Source organism: Lathyrus oleraceus, chromosome 4 (assembly GCF_024323335.1).
Source record: "Lathyrus oleraceus cultivar Zhongwan6 chromosome 4, CAAS_Psat_ZW6_1.0, whole genome shotgun sequence".
Taxonomy (NCBI): domain Eukaryota; kingdom Viridiplantae; phylum Streptophyta; class Magnoliopsida; order Fabales; family Fabaceae; genus Lathyrus; species Lathyrus oleraceus.
Window position 1 is genome coordinate 46,300,304 of NC_066582.1, and position 18,453 is coordinate 46,318,756.

General features: G+C 40.2%; 1 pseudogene; it reads right to left on the reverse strand.

Moving 5' to 3' along the window:
* Positions 1-933: 933 nt before the first annotated feature.
* Positions 934-1,033, reverse strand: LOC127077159 (uncharacterized; annotated as a pseudogene).
* Between the last annotated feature and the right edge of the window lie 17,420 nt (positions 1,034-18,453).

Sequence of the window (18,453 nt, forward strand, 5' to 3'; positions counted from 1 at the left end):
ATTTTAAAACCAAGAAACCGACAAAGACTTGATTCCCTAGTTTTGACGAACTACATACCGATATCCGTTTTATTAATATTTAATCTAGATCTTAGTTAGCTCTTAGTTTTTCCCCAAACAATCAAACAATTTTTCACCTTAGATTTACGAAGTAACCTTAGATAACGGTATATCGATTCATAAGTCCCTGTGGGATCGATATCTTTTAAAACTACGCGATAGAACTGTGCACTTGCAGTTTGTATCCCATTCTCGACTCACACAGTCGAGCGATCAAGTTTTTGGCGCCGTTGCCGGGGACTTTTATTTAATCGATATCGTAACTCTTCCGTTACGCTGTAGAGACTAAGGTTTCTTTTTCTTCTATTCTTTCTTTCGTTGATTTGTATGCCACGCACTCGCTCACAAGGCGAACTGCTCTATTTACGAATCAACGATATCGAGCTATATATCCGAGTCTTACGACGAATTCGGGAATATCGTGCTGCAAACAATCTCCCTCCTGAGAACTTCCTGATATCAAAAACATTTTTCCTTCGATAACCGAGATGGCAGAACCAGCTCGTGCTCTTAGAGATTACGCCGCTCCATCGCAAGATGAGCCGCATTCAAGTATTGCTCCACCCGCAATCGAAGCAAACAACTTCGAACTTAAACCTTCGCTGTTGCAGGCTGTGCAACAGAACCAATTCTCTGGAAATCCTACCGAGGATCCAAACCTTCATTTATCCGTATTTGTTCAATACGCTGATACTGTTAAAGCTAATGGTGTCACTTCAGAGGCAATTCGACTTCGTCTTTTTCCTTTCTCATTAAGAGATAGCGCTAGAAGATGGCTTCAATCTCTCCCTTCCAACTCAGTCACCACCTGGAACGAGTTGAAGAAAGTTTTTCTTGCCCGATATTTTCCGCCAAGCAAAACAGCTATGTTAAGAGCCCAGATAAACGGATTTAAACAGAAAGACAACGAGTCTCTTTTCGAAGCATGGGAAAGATACAAAGACATGATGAGACTTTGCCCACACCATGGTTTGGAAGACTGGTTAGTAATTCACACATTTTATAATGGTCTCTTATACAACACAAGGTTAACAATAGACGCCGCTGCAGGTGGTGCACTAATGAACAAACCTTATGCTGATGCTTACCAGCTTATCGAGAGCATGGCCCAAAACCACTATCAGTGGGGAACCGAACGAACAACGGTGGAAAAACCTCAACCGAAAACTGGCATGTACGAGATAAGTAACCTTGATCACGTTAATGCAAAAGTGGATGCTTTGGTCCAGAAAATTGAAAGTTTAAACGTATCACCTCCAGCCGCCGTGGTTGCTATAACTCAGAATTGCGAGGTCTGTGGAATCCAAGGCCACACTCCTACGGACTGTCAACTCTTGACTGGAATCCAAGCAGAGCAAGTAAACTATGCTCAAGGAAGCCCCTATTCGAATACCTATAACTCAAATTGGAAGAACCATCCAAACTTTTCATATAAGAGTAATAATGCTTTATACGCACCTGGACAGTCTCCAAATCAAGCCCCATCTATACCTCCGGGATATCAGAAGCCGAATCCATCCATGCCTAACAATAATACCCCTAGAAAATCCAACTTGGAAATCATGATGGAAAACTTTATAGCTTCCCAACAACAAACCAATAAAGATTTCTTAAACCAGAACATACATACTGGCGAACAACTTAAACAACTAGCAAGCAAAGTAGATGCCTTGGCTACCCATAACAAAATGCTGGAAACACAAATATCACAAGTAGCTCAACAACAAGCACCTACTGCTGCCCCAACTGGTACATTCCCTGGACAGCCCCAACCTAATCCGAGAAGCCAAGCTCATGCAATTATATTAAGAAGTGGAACGGAAGTGGAAGGACCGTCTGATCCAAGGATAGAAAACCAAAACCCTAAGAAATCAACTGAGGAAAGTGAACCTAAGGAAAAGGAAGAGAGTAATAAGGAAACCCTAGAAAAGAAGGAACCTTATGTACCTCCACCACCTTACAAACCACCTATACCTTACCCTCAAAGGCTTGTTAAAACCAAAGATGTGAGCCAATTTAGAAAATTTGTTGGTCTCCTTAAACAATTAAACGTTACAATTCCGTTTACCGAAGCTATTACGCAGATGCCCTCATATGCTAAATTCTTAAAAGAAATTCTTTCTAATAAGAGGAAACTTGAGGATAGCGAAACAGTTACACTCCCTGCCGAATGTAGCGCTATAATCCAAAACATGCCCCCTAAACTCAAGGATCCGGGTAGTTTCTCTATACCCTGTCACATAGGAAAATTTGTCATCGACAAAGCTTTATGCGATTTAGGAGCCGGAATTAGCGTTATGCCTTTATCCATATGTAAGAAACTGGAAATGGGAGAATTAAGACCGACCAAAATGTCTGTGCAACTAGCAGATCGTTCCATCAAATATCCTGTAGGAATCCTTGAAAACGTTCCCGTACGCATAGGTCAGTTTTACATTCCCACTGACTTTACAATTATGGACATTAGAGAAGATGATATTACACCCATTATACTAGGAAGACCATTCTTAGCAACTGCCGGTGCAATCATAGACGTAAAACGAGGACGACTCACCTTCGAAGTAGGTGAAGAGAAAATTGAATTCATTCTTTCCCAATTCTTCAAAGCACCTGCAATAGAAGATACATGTTACTTCATGGATATCGTCGATGAATGCATAAAAGAAGCAGAGTTAGGAGAAGACAAATCATCAGACTATCTTTTAGAGGACAAATCTAACCAATGTTTAGCAATAACACCGGACCCTACGCAATGTCTTAACAAACCAACCCCTGACCTGAAAACACTTCCCAAAAATCTGAGATATGAATTCCTAGACTTAGAACTTGAACGACCTGTGATAGTTAATGCAGATCTAGGAAGACTCGAAACAGAAAAACTCTTACATATCTTAAGGAAATATCCAACCGCACTAGGATACCACATCACCGATCTTAAAGGAATAAGCCCTTCTATTTGTATGCACCGCATCATGTTAGAAGAAGACTGTAAAACCTCTAGGGAACACCAGAGAAGACTAAATCCGATCCTGAGTGAGGTAGTAAAGAAAGAAATAACCAAGTTATTGGAAGCAGGTATTATATATCCTATATCTGATAGCAAATGGGTTAGTCCTGTACACGTTGTACCAAAGAAAGGAGGCATAACCGTTATTGAAAACGAAAAAGGAGAAACTATAACTAAACGAATCGAATCGGGATGGAGAATGTGCATTGATTATAGGAAACTAAACAAAGCAACCCGAAAAGATCATTTCCCTTTACCATTCATTGACCAAATGTTAGAACGATTAGCAAAACATTCACATTTCTGTTATCTAGACGGTTATTCAGGCTTCTTTCAAATACCAATTCACCCTGATGACCAAGAAAAGACAACGTTCACATGCCCTTTTGGTACCTTCGCTTATAGACGAATGCCGTTTGGTTTGTGTAATGCCCCTGCAACCTTTCAAAGATGCATGATGGCAATATTCGCCGACTTTCTCGAAAACATCATGGAAGTATTTATGGATGACTTTTCTGTATACGGACAAAGTTTCGAAGAATGCCTTGAAAACCTAGAAAGAGTCCTTGAGCGATGTGTAAAAGTAAACTTAGTACTTAATTGGGAAAAGTGCCACTTTATGGTACAAGAAGGAATTGTTTTAGGACACATCATCTCGAACAGAGGAATTGAAGTAGACAAAGCCAAAATAGAGGTAATCGAAAATCTTCAACCCCCAAGAACCGTGAGAGAAGTACGAAGCTTTTTAGGACACGCCGGTTTTTACCGACGATTCATCAAAGACTTCTCTAAGATAACTAAACCTTTAACCGGACTATTGATGAAAGATGCTGAATTCATATTCGACGATAACTGTTTAAAAGCATTTCAAACTCTTAAACAAGCATTGATCTCAGCACCCATAATGCAGACACCAGACTGGAATGAACCATTCGAAATAATGTGCGATGCCAGTGATTATGCTGTAGGTGCTGTTTTAGGACAAAGAAAGGATAAAAAGCTTCACGTTATATATTACGCAAGCAGAACCCTGGATGAAGCGCAAATGAATTACGCCACTACCGAGAAAGAACTCCTAGTAGTGGTATTTGCGCTAGATAAATTTCGTTCTTACTTGGTAGGAGCCAAAATAATAGTTTACACCGATCACGCTGCTATTAAGTACCTTTTAACAAAAAAGGATGCTAAACCTAGACTCCTAAGATGGATCTTGTTGCTACAAGAATTCGACTTAGAAATCAAGGACAAGAAAGGAACTGAAAACGTAGTAGCAGACCACCTCTCTAGACTTGAGAACCTTGAACCGGAAAGAACATCAATTAATGATGATTTCTCGTATGACAAACTTATAGCTACTTTGGAAGAGAACAACTCCGACATGCAAGTAGAAACCACCTTAGCTATAGCTGCCACACCATGGTACGCTGATCTCGTCAATTATTTAGCTGCCGGAATAGTTCCACCTACTTTATCTTACCAGCAGAAGAAACGATTCTTCTACGACATAAAACACTATTACTGGGATGATCCCTTACTTTTCAAAAGAGGCCCCGATGGTATTTTCCGTCGATGTATACCCGAAGAAGAGGTAGAAAATATAATCCAACACTGCCACTCCGCTCCTTATGGTGGACACACAAGTACATCCAAGACCTGCTCTAAAATCCTACAAGCTGGCTTTTATTGGCCAACTATATGGAAGGACGTACATGCGACTATTAAGGAGTGTGACAGATGTCAACGCACGGGAAACATATCTAGACGTGACGAGATGCCGCAAAAAGGTATTTTGGAAGTAGAGATCTTTGACGTGTGGGGGATAGACTTCATGGGACCTTTCCCATCCTCTTTCGGTAACAAATACATACTCGTGGCAGTTGACTACGTATCAAAATGGATCGAAGCTGTAGCTTCCCCAACAAACGACACCCGAGTAGTAACTAGACTCTTTAAGAATATAATATTTCCGAGATTTGGCATCCCAAGAATAGTAGTCAGTGATGGTGGATCGCACTTTATATCCAAAGTACTCGAAAAACTACTATTTAAATATGGAGTGAGACATAGGATAGCGACACCTTACCACCCTCAAACCAGTGGACAAGTGGAAGTATCTAACAGAGAAATCAAGCAAATACTAGAAAAAACGGTTGCCACTTCAAGGAAAGATTGGTCATTGAAATTACCAGAAGCTTTGTGGGCATACCGAACTGCTTATAAAACCCCCATAGGGACGACCCCATTTAAGCTCATTTATGGAAAATCCTGTCACCTCCCGGTAGAATTAGAACATAAAGCCTATTGGGCTATTAGAAATCTAAATTTGAATTATAAAGCCGCCGGTGAAAAGAGAATCCTTGACATAAACGAATTAGAGGAACTCAGAAGAGACGCCTATGAAAATGCCAGAATCTATAAAGAAAGAACAAAACAATGGCATGACAAGCGTATATCAAGGAAAATCTTCAAGCAAGGCGACGCAGTACTTTTATTTAACTCTAGACTAAAGTTATTCTCGGGAAAACTACGATCCAGATGGTCAGGGCCTTTTCATATCACTAAAGTCTTTCCCAGTGGAGCGGTAGAAATAAAAGGAAAATCTACAGAACCGTTCACCGTAAACGGGCAACGTCTGAAACACTATCATTATGCGGAAACCAACGAGGATTCGCAAATCCTACACTTAGACGAAACGCCCCCAGGACCTATAGATTATATTTAACAGTTTCTTTGTCGAGCTTGCGACATTTAAACAAAGCGCTTAGTGGGAGACAACCCACACAAATTAATTTGTTATTTTATTATTCTATTATCATCATTTCCCTATTTCTTTCTTAATTATTCTTTTAAATTTCTGTTTAGTATTCATTCTTGATTTATTCAAAAAGAAAAAAAAATAATAATAATAATTTTTTCTTCTTTCGGCATTTGGCCAAATCCTGACTTAAACTCATGTTTTCTTTTCTCTAGCTAACACTAACCAGATGGGACATATTGATCGTATGGGTATCAAGTTCAGAGGAATGGCTCAGAAACAAAAGTTTGAAGAACTAGCCGCTAGAGAGATGCTACCTAGTTTATATGCTGATGATTGGGCTATGACTGCCCTTGGACTGAGACAGAGTGTCCTGTATTTGCTGAATCAGATAGGATGGGAGACATCCCCTATCCTGAGACATTTCACCACCTACCGGAGACTCACACTAGAATTCCTTAGTTCATTAATCTATCTACCCAGCCATGGAAAAGGAATTAGCAGAGGTTTTATCCAGTTCAGAATGTTCAATATGGAGTACCAATTTAATATTAGAGACTTCACCAACCTTTTGGGTTTCCCTACCTCCTTTGATACATTCACTGTAAGCCAGGAAGAACTTTTTGAATATAGAGAGCTTGAACACTTTTGGGGTAGGCTGACTGGAAATGATGAGCCCGAAGAACATGAGTTTCTCTCTGGAAACATACACAACCCAGCCTTTCGCTATTTCCATAAGATCCTGACCCACACTTTATTTGGGGAGAAGCCAAATAGTACCTCAGTTTCACGTGATGAACTCTTCATCATATTTTGTGCTTCCCAGAACCGTCCAGTGAACGGTGCCACTTTTATGTTAGCTAATTTGGACCACCTTATCCAGGATGAACGAGCACCCATTAGAATAGGCGGTTTGATAACCATGATAGGTAATGCCATTGGATTACGTCAACCTATGCTTGACCTTAGCCCTTTTTGTGGCATTACTACTATGAGTATACCCTTCCTCTTCAACACTATGTTCATAGCAAACCTAGGGACTGATGAGTTTGAGCTTATTATTGATAACCAGGTTCTCTGCCTATTCACCATGCCCGATCCTAGGACTAGTGTTCATAACCAAAGGAACTGGCTCTATAACCTGAATGAAACCCCAACTCCTGCTGGATCCACTGAATCCATCCAGGATTATGAGATTTGTGATGACTATGAGAATTATGTTGACCAGATCTCTCATGCTGAATCTGACCCTCAGACACCATCCGGCTATCATGATATTGACCCTCCTCCTCAGCCTGTTCCGACCGAAGAATCAGCCATACCTGACCTCCGACATCATATGCCCGGAACTGATTATAACACCGCCATTGAAGCTTTGATGTCAGAACAAGACGCCCTCAGAGGAGAATTTACTAACATGAGAGACGAAGTTCTAGGATACATGAGCAGTATGACGAATCAGTTTCACGAATTGCTACATCATGTTAACTCTTTTGCTCCTCCGGCCAGAGATCGTACAGAGGGATAGAGTTTAGTTATTTTTCTAAGTTATTTAGTTTTAAGTTAGATTATTTATTAATGTTATTTGAATTCATGTTTATTTCTCTTTCATTTCATTGTTTTCCTTTCCTGTATTACATTATGATCATTTTTATTGAAGCTGTTTATTTAATTTTATTATGCAATAGCTATTATGCTCTACTGTTACTACCTATGAATTATTATTATACAAAGCAGATTAAGCGTGCACAATAAATTAAACTGCAGTCTAAACTGATCATAAGCAAAACAAAACATTAAAATACGCTACCAAAGTAATTCTGTGAAGCGCCACTAAGCCTTTCCAAAAAGGAATGTGTGACGAGCGTCACACATCTTGTGACGGACGGCACGCTTAGTGCCTGTTACGAGCGTCACACCCCTGTGACGAGCGTAACACTCCTCAGACTAGTGAACGTTAGGGAGTCGTTGGAGACGAACGTTACACCTTTAACTTTTTACCTTCCCCATTCATTTTTCATTTAACCACACTTAATTACTTTTCAACCACTTTTTCTTTCCACCTTCCAAATTCTTCTCCTATAAATACCCACCAAACCTTCCTTCATTCACCACAAAACAATTCTCTCCTATCAAATACATTTATTTTCTTTCTAACTTACCCCTTCAAGCTTCATTCATCACAATGGCGGGAAATCAGAATTTTGGAAATATCATCTTCCGATCCGAAGATGAAAATTATCAAAGGGAGCAATTCGAGCGTTTCCAACAGCGAGGCGTCGTTTCCACCAGGTACCCCGATTTAACTTGTTTACAACAATTAGGCTTACTCCAAGGTATCGAATGGATGCTCCGTCAAGCCAACTTAACCTTCCTTTGCACTCATAATCAACCCACCTACCCATCCCTAACCTTAGAATTCTTAAGTTCATACGACTACACCACTCCCGCCGGTGAAGACGAATTTCTAACCGGTACCGCAACCTTCCGGATGTTCAACACCGAGTACTCCTTAACCCAAAACCAATTGAGTACCGTGCTACAATTTCCCACAGAAGGTCTGCTGCACGCCAGAATCCCTCCAACCTCAAACTGGAACACAGTTGGTGTTTTTGGCCTTTTTAAGAAAATTTCCGGTATAGATACCTACAGCTGGGAAGAGCTCCTTCTCTCCCATATACATAACCCCACTATCCGGTACTTTATCCGCATCTTGCAAAACACAATTTTTGGAAGACCAAACAACAGCAAGGTCAACTCAAAGGAGCTATTTTTCCTCCAGTGCGTCTTCGAACCAGATACTCAGGTAAACGCCGCCTCCTTTCTCTTTCATCATATCCGCACCTTATGTGCTAGAGGCCGGCAACCTTTTATCATTGGTGGATTAATCACCACCATCGCACTTGGCCTAAACCTAGGGGATAAACTCCAAACTTTAGAATCCCTACCTCCCTTATCTATGGATATCAGCTACTGTCGATCCAGCCGCTTGATTAAGAACAGAGTAGGCGGAGGATATTATCTTATGGTGAACAACCAGGCAGTCCCAAGCGTGGTTCTACCAAATACTGCCCTCACTGATGTCACAAACCCCGACCGCCACCTCTACGATCTAAACGCTCCCGAAACCACCGAGCCTTCACAAACAAACCCGCAAACAGATGAGTTTGAAGAAATGGAACAAGGTGATCATCCGCCTACACAACAGTCAGTCCCGCTCAACCCTTCCGGCAATACAACTGGCCCATCCTCCCAACGTCGTCGACGAAGAAGGCCTGCAACCAACGACGACATTATGGATGCTATCGATGGAATGCAGGCACAGAATGTCGAAATGCTGCAGATGATGCATCAAATGCAACAACAACAGGATGCTAGGAATGCCATAACCGACCAGCGGTTTACTGAGCTTTTCAGCAGGTTCGACAACTTAGACTTACGTCAGAGATCACCAGGTCCAAGAACCAGAGGCGGAAGACAACCTTAGTTGTAGTTTCTTTTTCCTTTCCATATTGTATTTCATTTCCTTAAAACATTGGGGACAATGTTTAATTTAAGTATGGGGGGGAAAACTTGTTCTTCCTATTTCCATTTTTCAAGTATGTCATTTTCCCTTTCATTGTTATTTCCCTTTCTTATTATGAAAAAAAAAAAAAATTTATTATAATATAGATTTATTTTAAGTTAAGTCCCTAGTGTGAAAATTTCTATTATCTATTCCCTCAATTTTCTTGAGCCATAACAAAATTTTTTAACACACCCAATAAGTATAAAGGTTGCTTACTTCATAAATCTTGAGTGAAATCAAGACAACAAAAAAAAATCATTACCATAACAACGCTCTGAGAACCTCAACATGTTAGATCAGGATAAGTACCTATTATACCGATTCCTCGAACTTTTAGTTTTATAACAACCCCGAGTAGTTTATACGAGAAGTCAGCACCATCTTAATAGCAAACTACGTGGAGAGCCGATGAATATAAGTGAATGATCCCCAAAGTAACATAAAATATATGAATATATCAGGAAATGCACTGATTAAATTAGGTGATCCTTACCAGATCATTTAATCTAAAGGTTGCAGATCATGCAAAAACACAATATGAAAAATCCATTATGAGTTGGTTCAGTAGGTATCTGGTACTGAACTCGGTAGGGCGGACTACGGTTCGATCCCCCACAATTTGCAATGGACTGAATAACGAAGTTATCCGACTTATGTACCAGAACTTCTAGCTAAAAGCGGATCATAATAACTAACCGGTTACTCCACTATGTGCGCGAAAAGATAAAGGGCTTAATGTGATTTCGCTAGAATGAAAGCGGGTGAAATAAAAGTAAAGGAACTAGGATAACTATAATGGCATTACTTGAACTGATTTGCATAAGGTAGGGTTATCTAAGTTGTAACGGTAGTTGTTGATGTCAAGATTAAACTCAAACTGCTTCTAAACAAAATCCATTTGCAACCTATTACGAATTGATGTGTGTTTTGAAAATTCGCCTGGCTAAATTTTTGAAAACGATTTCTATACTGAATTTTTGCTTGAGGACAAGCAAAGATCTAAGTATGGGGGAGTTTGATAACACGAAATTATATCATATTTTAGGACTTAATTCCATTAAATTCTATGACTATTTATTTCGGTTTACTGCATTTTATGAGATATTACGTGGTATTTTCTTCCTATTTGTCTCAGGTAGTCTATTTTGAAGAACAAGTGAAAATGGAAGAAAAGGAGGTGCAAAAAGGAGAGAAAAGGAACCAAATGCCAAAGCCCAGCCCAAAGCGCACAAGTCACCAATGCTGTGCCTGTGACGGACGTCACAGGGTGCGTGACGAGCGTCACGCAAAGCAGCCTTGTGACGGACGTCACACATGGTGTGACGAGCGTCACACCGTTCCACTACTTTTTTGGCGCAAGTAACGCCCTCAGAAGACTTGAAGAAGAGACGTTGAGGAGTTTGTGTCCTATATCCACGCCGTGCATTTAGCCACGTTGAAGAACTTGGGAAACGGAAAGCAGTTACCAGCACCAATATAAATAGCTATCTCTAAAACCTAAAAGGGTTCCTCGGTTTTTCCACGCTCATATTGCCGAAGCTTTGCCAATTTTCTTTTTACGCCTTTTGCTTATTTTTCTTTTCCAGCAACTTAACATTGTTTATTTTATTTATTTCTTTTGCAAGTTCTACATTCTTTTCCCCTTGCAATTTACCTTTCCCTTTTTAGCATTTAGATATTTTTCGCATAATAGTTTCTACACCGGAAACTATTGTGCAACTTTTTATCGGATCTAACCTTACGTTAGATTCTAGTTTTATTTCCTTGGTTTAATTTACTGTTTAATTGAAGAATCCAAGAACAAATCCTACCGGCTTGTGGTGGAGTGTTCAAGACTATTGTATTACGCATTCAGGTTCTTTAATCATTATTTAATGTTTTGTTTTATTATTTATTTATATTATCTGCCTGGAATGAGTCTGTTTATGCATGATATGTATTCTTGTTTATTTAGCATGTCTGGCTAATTCGCCTAGATATCGGTATGTAAAGTAAGCAGAATAAGGGATCAAGACTGAGTCGGTCTATTTAAACTTAAAATTAAAATCAATCTTTTTACGGTCTCAACTTACAGGTTTAATAACAAGATTTTTTACAAAAAGTAAAGGACATAAAGAAGTTAAAATCAATAGAGCGAGAGTTTGAGGTTTTAACTGGACAGTGTAAGTTAGGCATTAATTCTAGATCAGGGCGAGAGCAAGTTTTAGAGTTAATTAAATTCTGACCTTTTCCAAAAAGTATTTTTAAAGATTGAATGTGAGGACGAGAGTTAAGCATTTGGATTTAATTGTATAACCTAAGTCAACAGAGCGAGAGTTTGAGATAAGGGTGTTTAAAACGGTCAGTATTTTCTTAAAAAGAGTTTCTGCAACTTTATTGCTTTCAAAATATGGTTTTTGACTTAATTATAAGTGACAGCTACATTAATATAGAATCATGGTTTATTCAACAGAGCGAGAGTTTGAGATAAAACCTTTAACCAATAAAGTTAACCGAAACGATTTATTTTAAAACCAAGAAACCGACAAAGACTTGATTCCCTAGTTTTGACGAACTACATACCGATATCCGTTTTATTAATATTTAATCTAGATCTTAGTTAGCTCTTAGTTTTTCCCCAAACAATCAAACAATTTTTCACCTTAGATTTACGAAGTAACCTTAGATAACGGTATATCGATTCATAAGTCCCTGTGGGATCGATATCTTTTAAAACTACGCGATAGAACTGTGCACTTGCAGTTTGTATCCCATTCTCGACTCACACAGTCGAGCGATCAGGCCGAATATTGCTCAACAGCAGTACCAGAAATGCCCTTGCTTCCAGATTTAGATTTTCTCTTTTCCAAGATTTTGGAAGTCCTTGGTGATTTAGGCCAAACGATTTTCCTTTAAGGCATATGGTAGCATTCACCTCTGGAAGATTCCACACATTAGCCAATTCCTGGGTGCGATACTCGCACCGCTCGTTTTCTCCCAGGGTTAGAGGATTACCAAGATATGAGTTAATGGTATCTCTCCCAAAAGAAATAATCCCGCCTCTTACCCTTGTTTGATAGTTGAAAGATACCCCCTCTTCTTGATGCATGGCGTTTGCATAGAACTCCCGAACAATATCATAGTTGATTGCCACTTCTGGTTCACAAAGTTTCGTCCACCTTCGTCTCTCAAAATTTGAAACCACGTTCCGATAAGTCCCACCCGGTAATAAACGGATGAACCTTTCCAGCTGAATGGTTCTCTTGATAAGGTTTTCGAATCGTTCCTCGTGTTCGTCACTTGTGAACCTTCTTAATGAACGGGGTTGAACGGAAGTCGTGGTTTTGGTTCTCTTTGACATCTGCATTAAACATCAGAACAACCACACAACAAAGATGTGAAGTTTGCTACTTCCAACAGTCATGGTCTCCAACTCTATCCTATTCCTAATCTAAATCAGACATGCAAAGTGATTTCAAGAGTCAATTTTCAAGTTTCTTCCAATCCCTAACCATACCTAAATGTGAACCCAAAAGGAAATGGATAAGAGGATATGAAAAACATAACATACCTTATTGAAGCACTTGGTTCTTGTTAGCAAATGAAGATTTGGGAGTTGGGGAAGGAAGATTTTTAGTTTTTTTGGAAGTTTTGGGAGTGGGAGTGAAAACGAGGGAAACTTGTTGTTTTGAAAATGAATTAGAATGAACAGGAAAAAATAACCTAAACAGAACTTAAGTGGTTCTGCCACGCACTGTTCGCGGCGTGAACTGAAGCTTTGCATTCAGTTCGCGGGGCGAACGATGGTCGCGGGGCGAACGGCAGAAAACAGAACCCAATTTCACAAAATTAACACAGCAGAAAATCAACATTGGGTTGGGTTGCCTCCCAACAAGCGCTTTGTTTAACGTCGTTTAGAGCTCGACAGTCCAATGATTAGCCCGGTCCGGATAGAGAAATGACACACACATCCCGATTTACGTCGCCACTATGGTAGACTTTGAGTCTTTGGCCATTTACAGTCCAGCTCTCTTGTGACTTTGGATCCTCGATCACAAGGGCCCCATAGTTGCGCACCTCTTTGACAACGAACGGTCCGGACCACTTTGACTTCAGCTTACCCGGGAATAACTTCAACCTTGAGTTGAAAAGCAATACCATTTGTCCAACATGAAACTCCTTATGACGGACCTTTCCATCATGGTATGCCTTTACCTTTTCCTTGTACAGTTTATTAGAATGGTAAGCGTTGTTCCTTGATTCCTCCAATTCATGGAGTTGCCCTTTTCTTCTTTCCCCAGCTAAAGTGGAGTCGAAGTTCAAGAATTTGAGAGCCCATAATGCCCTATGTTCCATTTCCACTGGAAGATGACAAGTCTTCCCATACACCATTTGAAACGGAGTTAGCCCAATAGGTGCTTTGTAGGCAGTACAATACGCCCACAAAGCTTCATCCAGTTTCAAGGACCAATCTTTTCTTGAATTCGAGACTGTTTTCTCAAGAATCCGCTTGACTTCTCGGTTCGAAACCTCCGTTTGACCATTCGCTTGTGGGTGGTAGGGAGTGGTCACCTTGTGCTTTACACCATAATGTTGCAAAACTTTTTCTAGAGGTGTATTGCAAAAGTGTGAGCCTCCATCACTTATCAACACCCTCGGCACACCAAAACGTGAAAATATGTTTTTCTTTAAAAATTTAATCACTGTTTTGGCATCGGCCTTAGGTGAAGCAATTGCTTCTACCCACTTCGAGACATAGTCAACGACCACTAGTATGTACTCATTTGAGAAAGAAGAGGGGAATGGGCCAACGAAATCAATACCCTAACAATCAAAAACTTCTACTTCTAGCATGTTGGTTAGAGGCATTTCGTCCCGTTTTCCTATTCCTCCACTCCGTTGGCATGTATCACAACTCTTCGCATGTTCATGTGCATCTTTAAACAAAGATGGCCAGTAAAAGCCCGATTGGAGCACTTTAGTGGCTGTTCTCAAACCGCTATAGTGACCTCCATACGGAGAGTTGTGACAATGCCAAAGGATGTCTCTTGACTCCTCAATTGTTACACACCTTCTCAAAATATTGTCTACACCCACTTTAAACAGATACGGATCATCCCAAACATAATATTTTGCATCCGCTAAGAATTTCCGTTTTTGATTACCAGTGAGGTCTTCCGGTGTTAAACCGGTTGCTTTGTAATTAGCAAAATCAGCAAACCAAGGCCTCACTTGAATCGCATACAGTTTTTCATCTGGAAATTCTTCTCTCACTTCCTCTTCTTTGTTTGTAATATCTACATTGACCAAACGAGACAAATGATCCACCACCAAGTTTTCGGAACCTTTTTTATCCCGGATTTCCAAATCAAACTCTTGCAGTAAGAGAATCCAACGAATTAGTCTTTGTTTGGAATCCGGCTTGGTTAGCAAATATTTGATCGCCGAGTGGTCAATGTAGACTACAACCTTTGACCCAATCAAGTAAGCTCTAAACTTTTCCAATGCGTACATTATGGCTAGTAACTCTTTTTCAGTTGTCGCATAATTGATTTGTGCCTCATTTAACACTTTACTAGCATAGTGGATAGCATGACAAACTTTATCTCTTCTTTGACCCAACACCGCACCAACCGCATAATCGCTTGCGTCACACATAAGTTCAAAATCAAGTTTCCAATTTGGTGCTACGATTATGGGTGCGGTGACTAACTTTTCTTTTAAATCAAGGAAAGCTTTGAGACATGACTCATCAAAAAGAAAATGCGTACCTTTGTTGAGCAAGTTGCTCAATGGCTTTGCTATCTTTGAAAAATCTTTGATGAATCTCCGGTAGAAACCGGCATGCTCGAGAAAGCTCCTTATTCCTTTTATATTTGTTGGAGGTGGTAGTTTCTCGATAACTTCCACCTTAGCTTTGTCAACCTCTAATCCTTCGGAGGAGATCTTGTGACCAAGTACAACACCTTCGGTGACCATGAAGTTGCATTTTTCCCAATTGAGCACTAAGTTGGTCTCCACGCATCTTCCCAAAACCACATCAAGATGTTTTAAGCACAAATCAAAAGATGATCTATACACAGAGAAATCATCCATGAACACCTCAATGCATTCTTCTATTAAGTTCGAGAATATAGCTTGCATACACCGTTGAAATATGGTCGGTGCATTACATAACCCAAAAGGAATTCTTCGGTAAGCAAAGATGCCAAAAGGACATGTAAAAGTTGTCTTCTCATGATCCGCCGGATTGACCGAAATTTGGTTGTACCCCGAATACCCATCCAAGAAACAGTAGAAATTTTTGTCGGCTAACCTCTCCAACATTTGGTCCATGAAAGGTAGTGGGAAGTGATCTTTCCTTGTAGCTTGGTTCAACCTTCGATAGTCAATACACATCCTCCACCCGGTTACCGTTCTTGTCGGAATCAACTCATTTTTATCATTTTTGATAACCGTCATGCCACCTTTCTTGGGAACTACTTGTACCGGACTCACCCATGCACTATCGGATATAGGATAAATCATTCCGGCTTCCAAGAGTTTGACAACTTCTTTCCGAACTACCTCTTTCATCGATGGATTTAGACGCCTTTGAGGTTGTGCAACGGGTTTGAAATTCTCCTCCATCATGATCTTATGCATACAATAGGCCGGACTAATACCCTTCAAGTCGGATAACACCCACCCTATTGCACCTTCATTCTTTTTCAGCACTTGTATCAATTTGTATTCCTCTTTTGTGGACAAGGTGTTACTAATGATCACCGGTTTAGTACATTCGTCACCAAGGAACACATACTTCAAGTGTGAAGGTAGCATTTTCAGCTCTAATTTTGGTTCTTCCGTTGTCTTTGTTGCATCCAAGTCTTCCTTTGTTTCTTCTTGATAAGTAAGCTCACCACAAGATTCTAACTCATGCAACATTGCTTCAATCTCTTTTTCTTCATTTTCGGTCAACACATTGTATGCTTCGATAAGAGATCTTTCTAGAGGATTAGAAATATGAACTTGGTTTGCGACTTCCACTACTTCCTCTTCGATTGCATCGATTCGGAAAGAATCATGTTTGTCATTTGGATGCTTCATAGCTTCAAAAAGATTAAAGGTCACCTCTTCGTCTTGCACTCTCACCTTCATTAGTTCATCATCTATGTCAATCATCATCCAGGCTGTTTTCATGAATGGTCTTCCAAGAATTAGAGGAACATCACGATCCTCATCCATCTCTACTATCACGAAATCAACCGAAAACAAGAATTTGTCCACTTTCACTAACATGTCTTGAGCAATTCCATATGGTGAAGTGGTAGACTTGTCGGTTAGTTGTAAAGTCATCCTTGTCGATTTGATCTCAACATTTCCCAATCTTTTAACAATGGAGATGGGGATTAAGTTGATGCTAGACCCCAAGTCAATCAAACCATTACCAATGTATGTGCTTCCAATGGTCACCGGTAAAACGACTCGGCCCGGATCGGATTCCTTCCTTGGGAGAGTCTTTTGAATGATGGCACTACAACGTGCATCAAGCAAGATGGTTTCGTCTTCCACATGTGTCCTTTTCTTTGTAAGAATATCTTTCATGAACTTTGCGTACCGTGGCATTTGTTCTAATGCGTCGGCAAATGGAATATTGATTTGAAGTTGTTTGAATATGTCCATGAATCGTGCGTAATGCCTAGCATTGTCCTTCTTCGATGGAGCATGTGGATAAGGTAGATGTTGGGTTGGAATGACGCTCACACCTTTCTCTCCTTTCTTCTTCTTTCTTGGTTCAGCATCCTTTTTCACCTCCAATTCAGGCTGTTCTTTTGCTGGCAAATCCTGCTCTTTTCGCGGCGCGAAGGGGGATCGCGGCGCGAACTGTAGAGTTCCAGCCACTTTCTCCCTTCCACCAACCATGTCCTCTTTTTCCAGCACCCCATCCGTATCATTCTCTACTGTAATTTCCTCACTTTTTCCACTTGTCAACTCTTTACCGCTCCTCGTGACAATTGCTTTACAATGCTCCTTTGGATTGGTTTGAGTGTTATTGGAAAAGGAAGATCCTGCATTTTGTTCCGTCAGTTGCTTCGCAAGTTGGCCTACTTGATTTTCCAGATTCTTAATTGCTGCTTCGTTACTCTTCTGATTTGCCATGGAAGCTTGCATGAATTGTTGAAGAGTGTCCTCTAGCTTGGAATTTCCTCCTTGCGATTGTTGGCCTTGAGAGTTTGGGTGTTGATAGGGACTTTGTTGCTGAAAATTTTGATTGTTGAACCTTGATGGTTGATAGCCTTGATTGTTTCTTGGTTGATAACCTTGATTGTTAGGAGGTTGCCTTTGATAGCCCTAATTTTGATTGTTCACATAACTCACTTCTTCTAGTGGAGGACAAAAACCAGTAGGGTGATCCCCTTGACATAATTCGCAACATGCTACTTGATGTCGAACTTGAGACCCTTGAATTTCTTTCATTTGTTGTGGAAGCTTGGCCATTTGTTGAGTGAGCAACTCCACTTGTTGAGAGAGTAGCTTGTTTTGAGCAAGAATGGCGTCATTGGTATTCAACTCAAGAACTCCCGGTTTACGTTGTGAAGGGCTACGGTCATGTTGACTTTGGCGATCATTGAGTGCCATCCAATCAATAATGACTTTAGCTTCTTCCGCATTCTTTGACATAAGAGAGCCACCCGCGGTAGCATCCAAAAGTCTCTTGTGAGTTGATTGGAGCTGTAGATGTTTGATTGGCTGCATTTTATGTTAAAACACTAACTGGACTCTAATGTCTTGACTGATGTCATGACATGCTTTGGAGATGTTTGATTGGCTGAATTGTGTGTTAGAACATCTAACTGTACTCTGATGTCTTGACTAATGTCATGACATACTTGAGTAGTATGCTGCAGGTTTAGCTAATACAGGATTTACTGAATGTCAAACTAGATGTTATGACATTCATTCCTGACAGCAGATACTGAGGTATAGCACAGGTGGTTGTCTGTTATAACTCAGTATTTAATTTCAGTCTGTTTATCAAGGGAATAACAGACCTGGCATAAGGCCTACTGTCTGAATGTCAAACTGGATGTTATGACATTC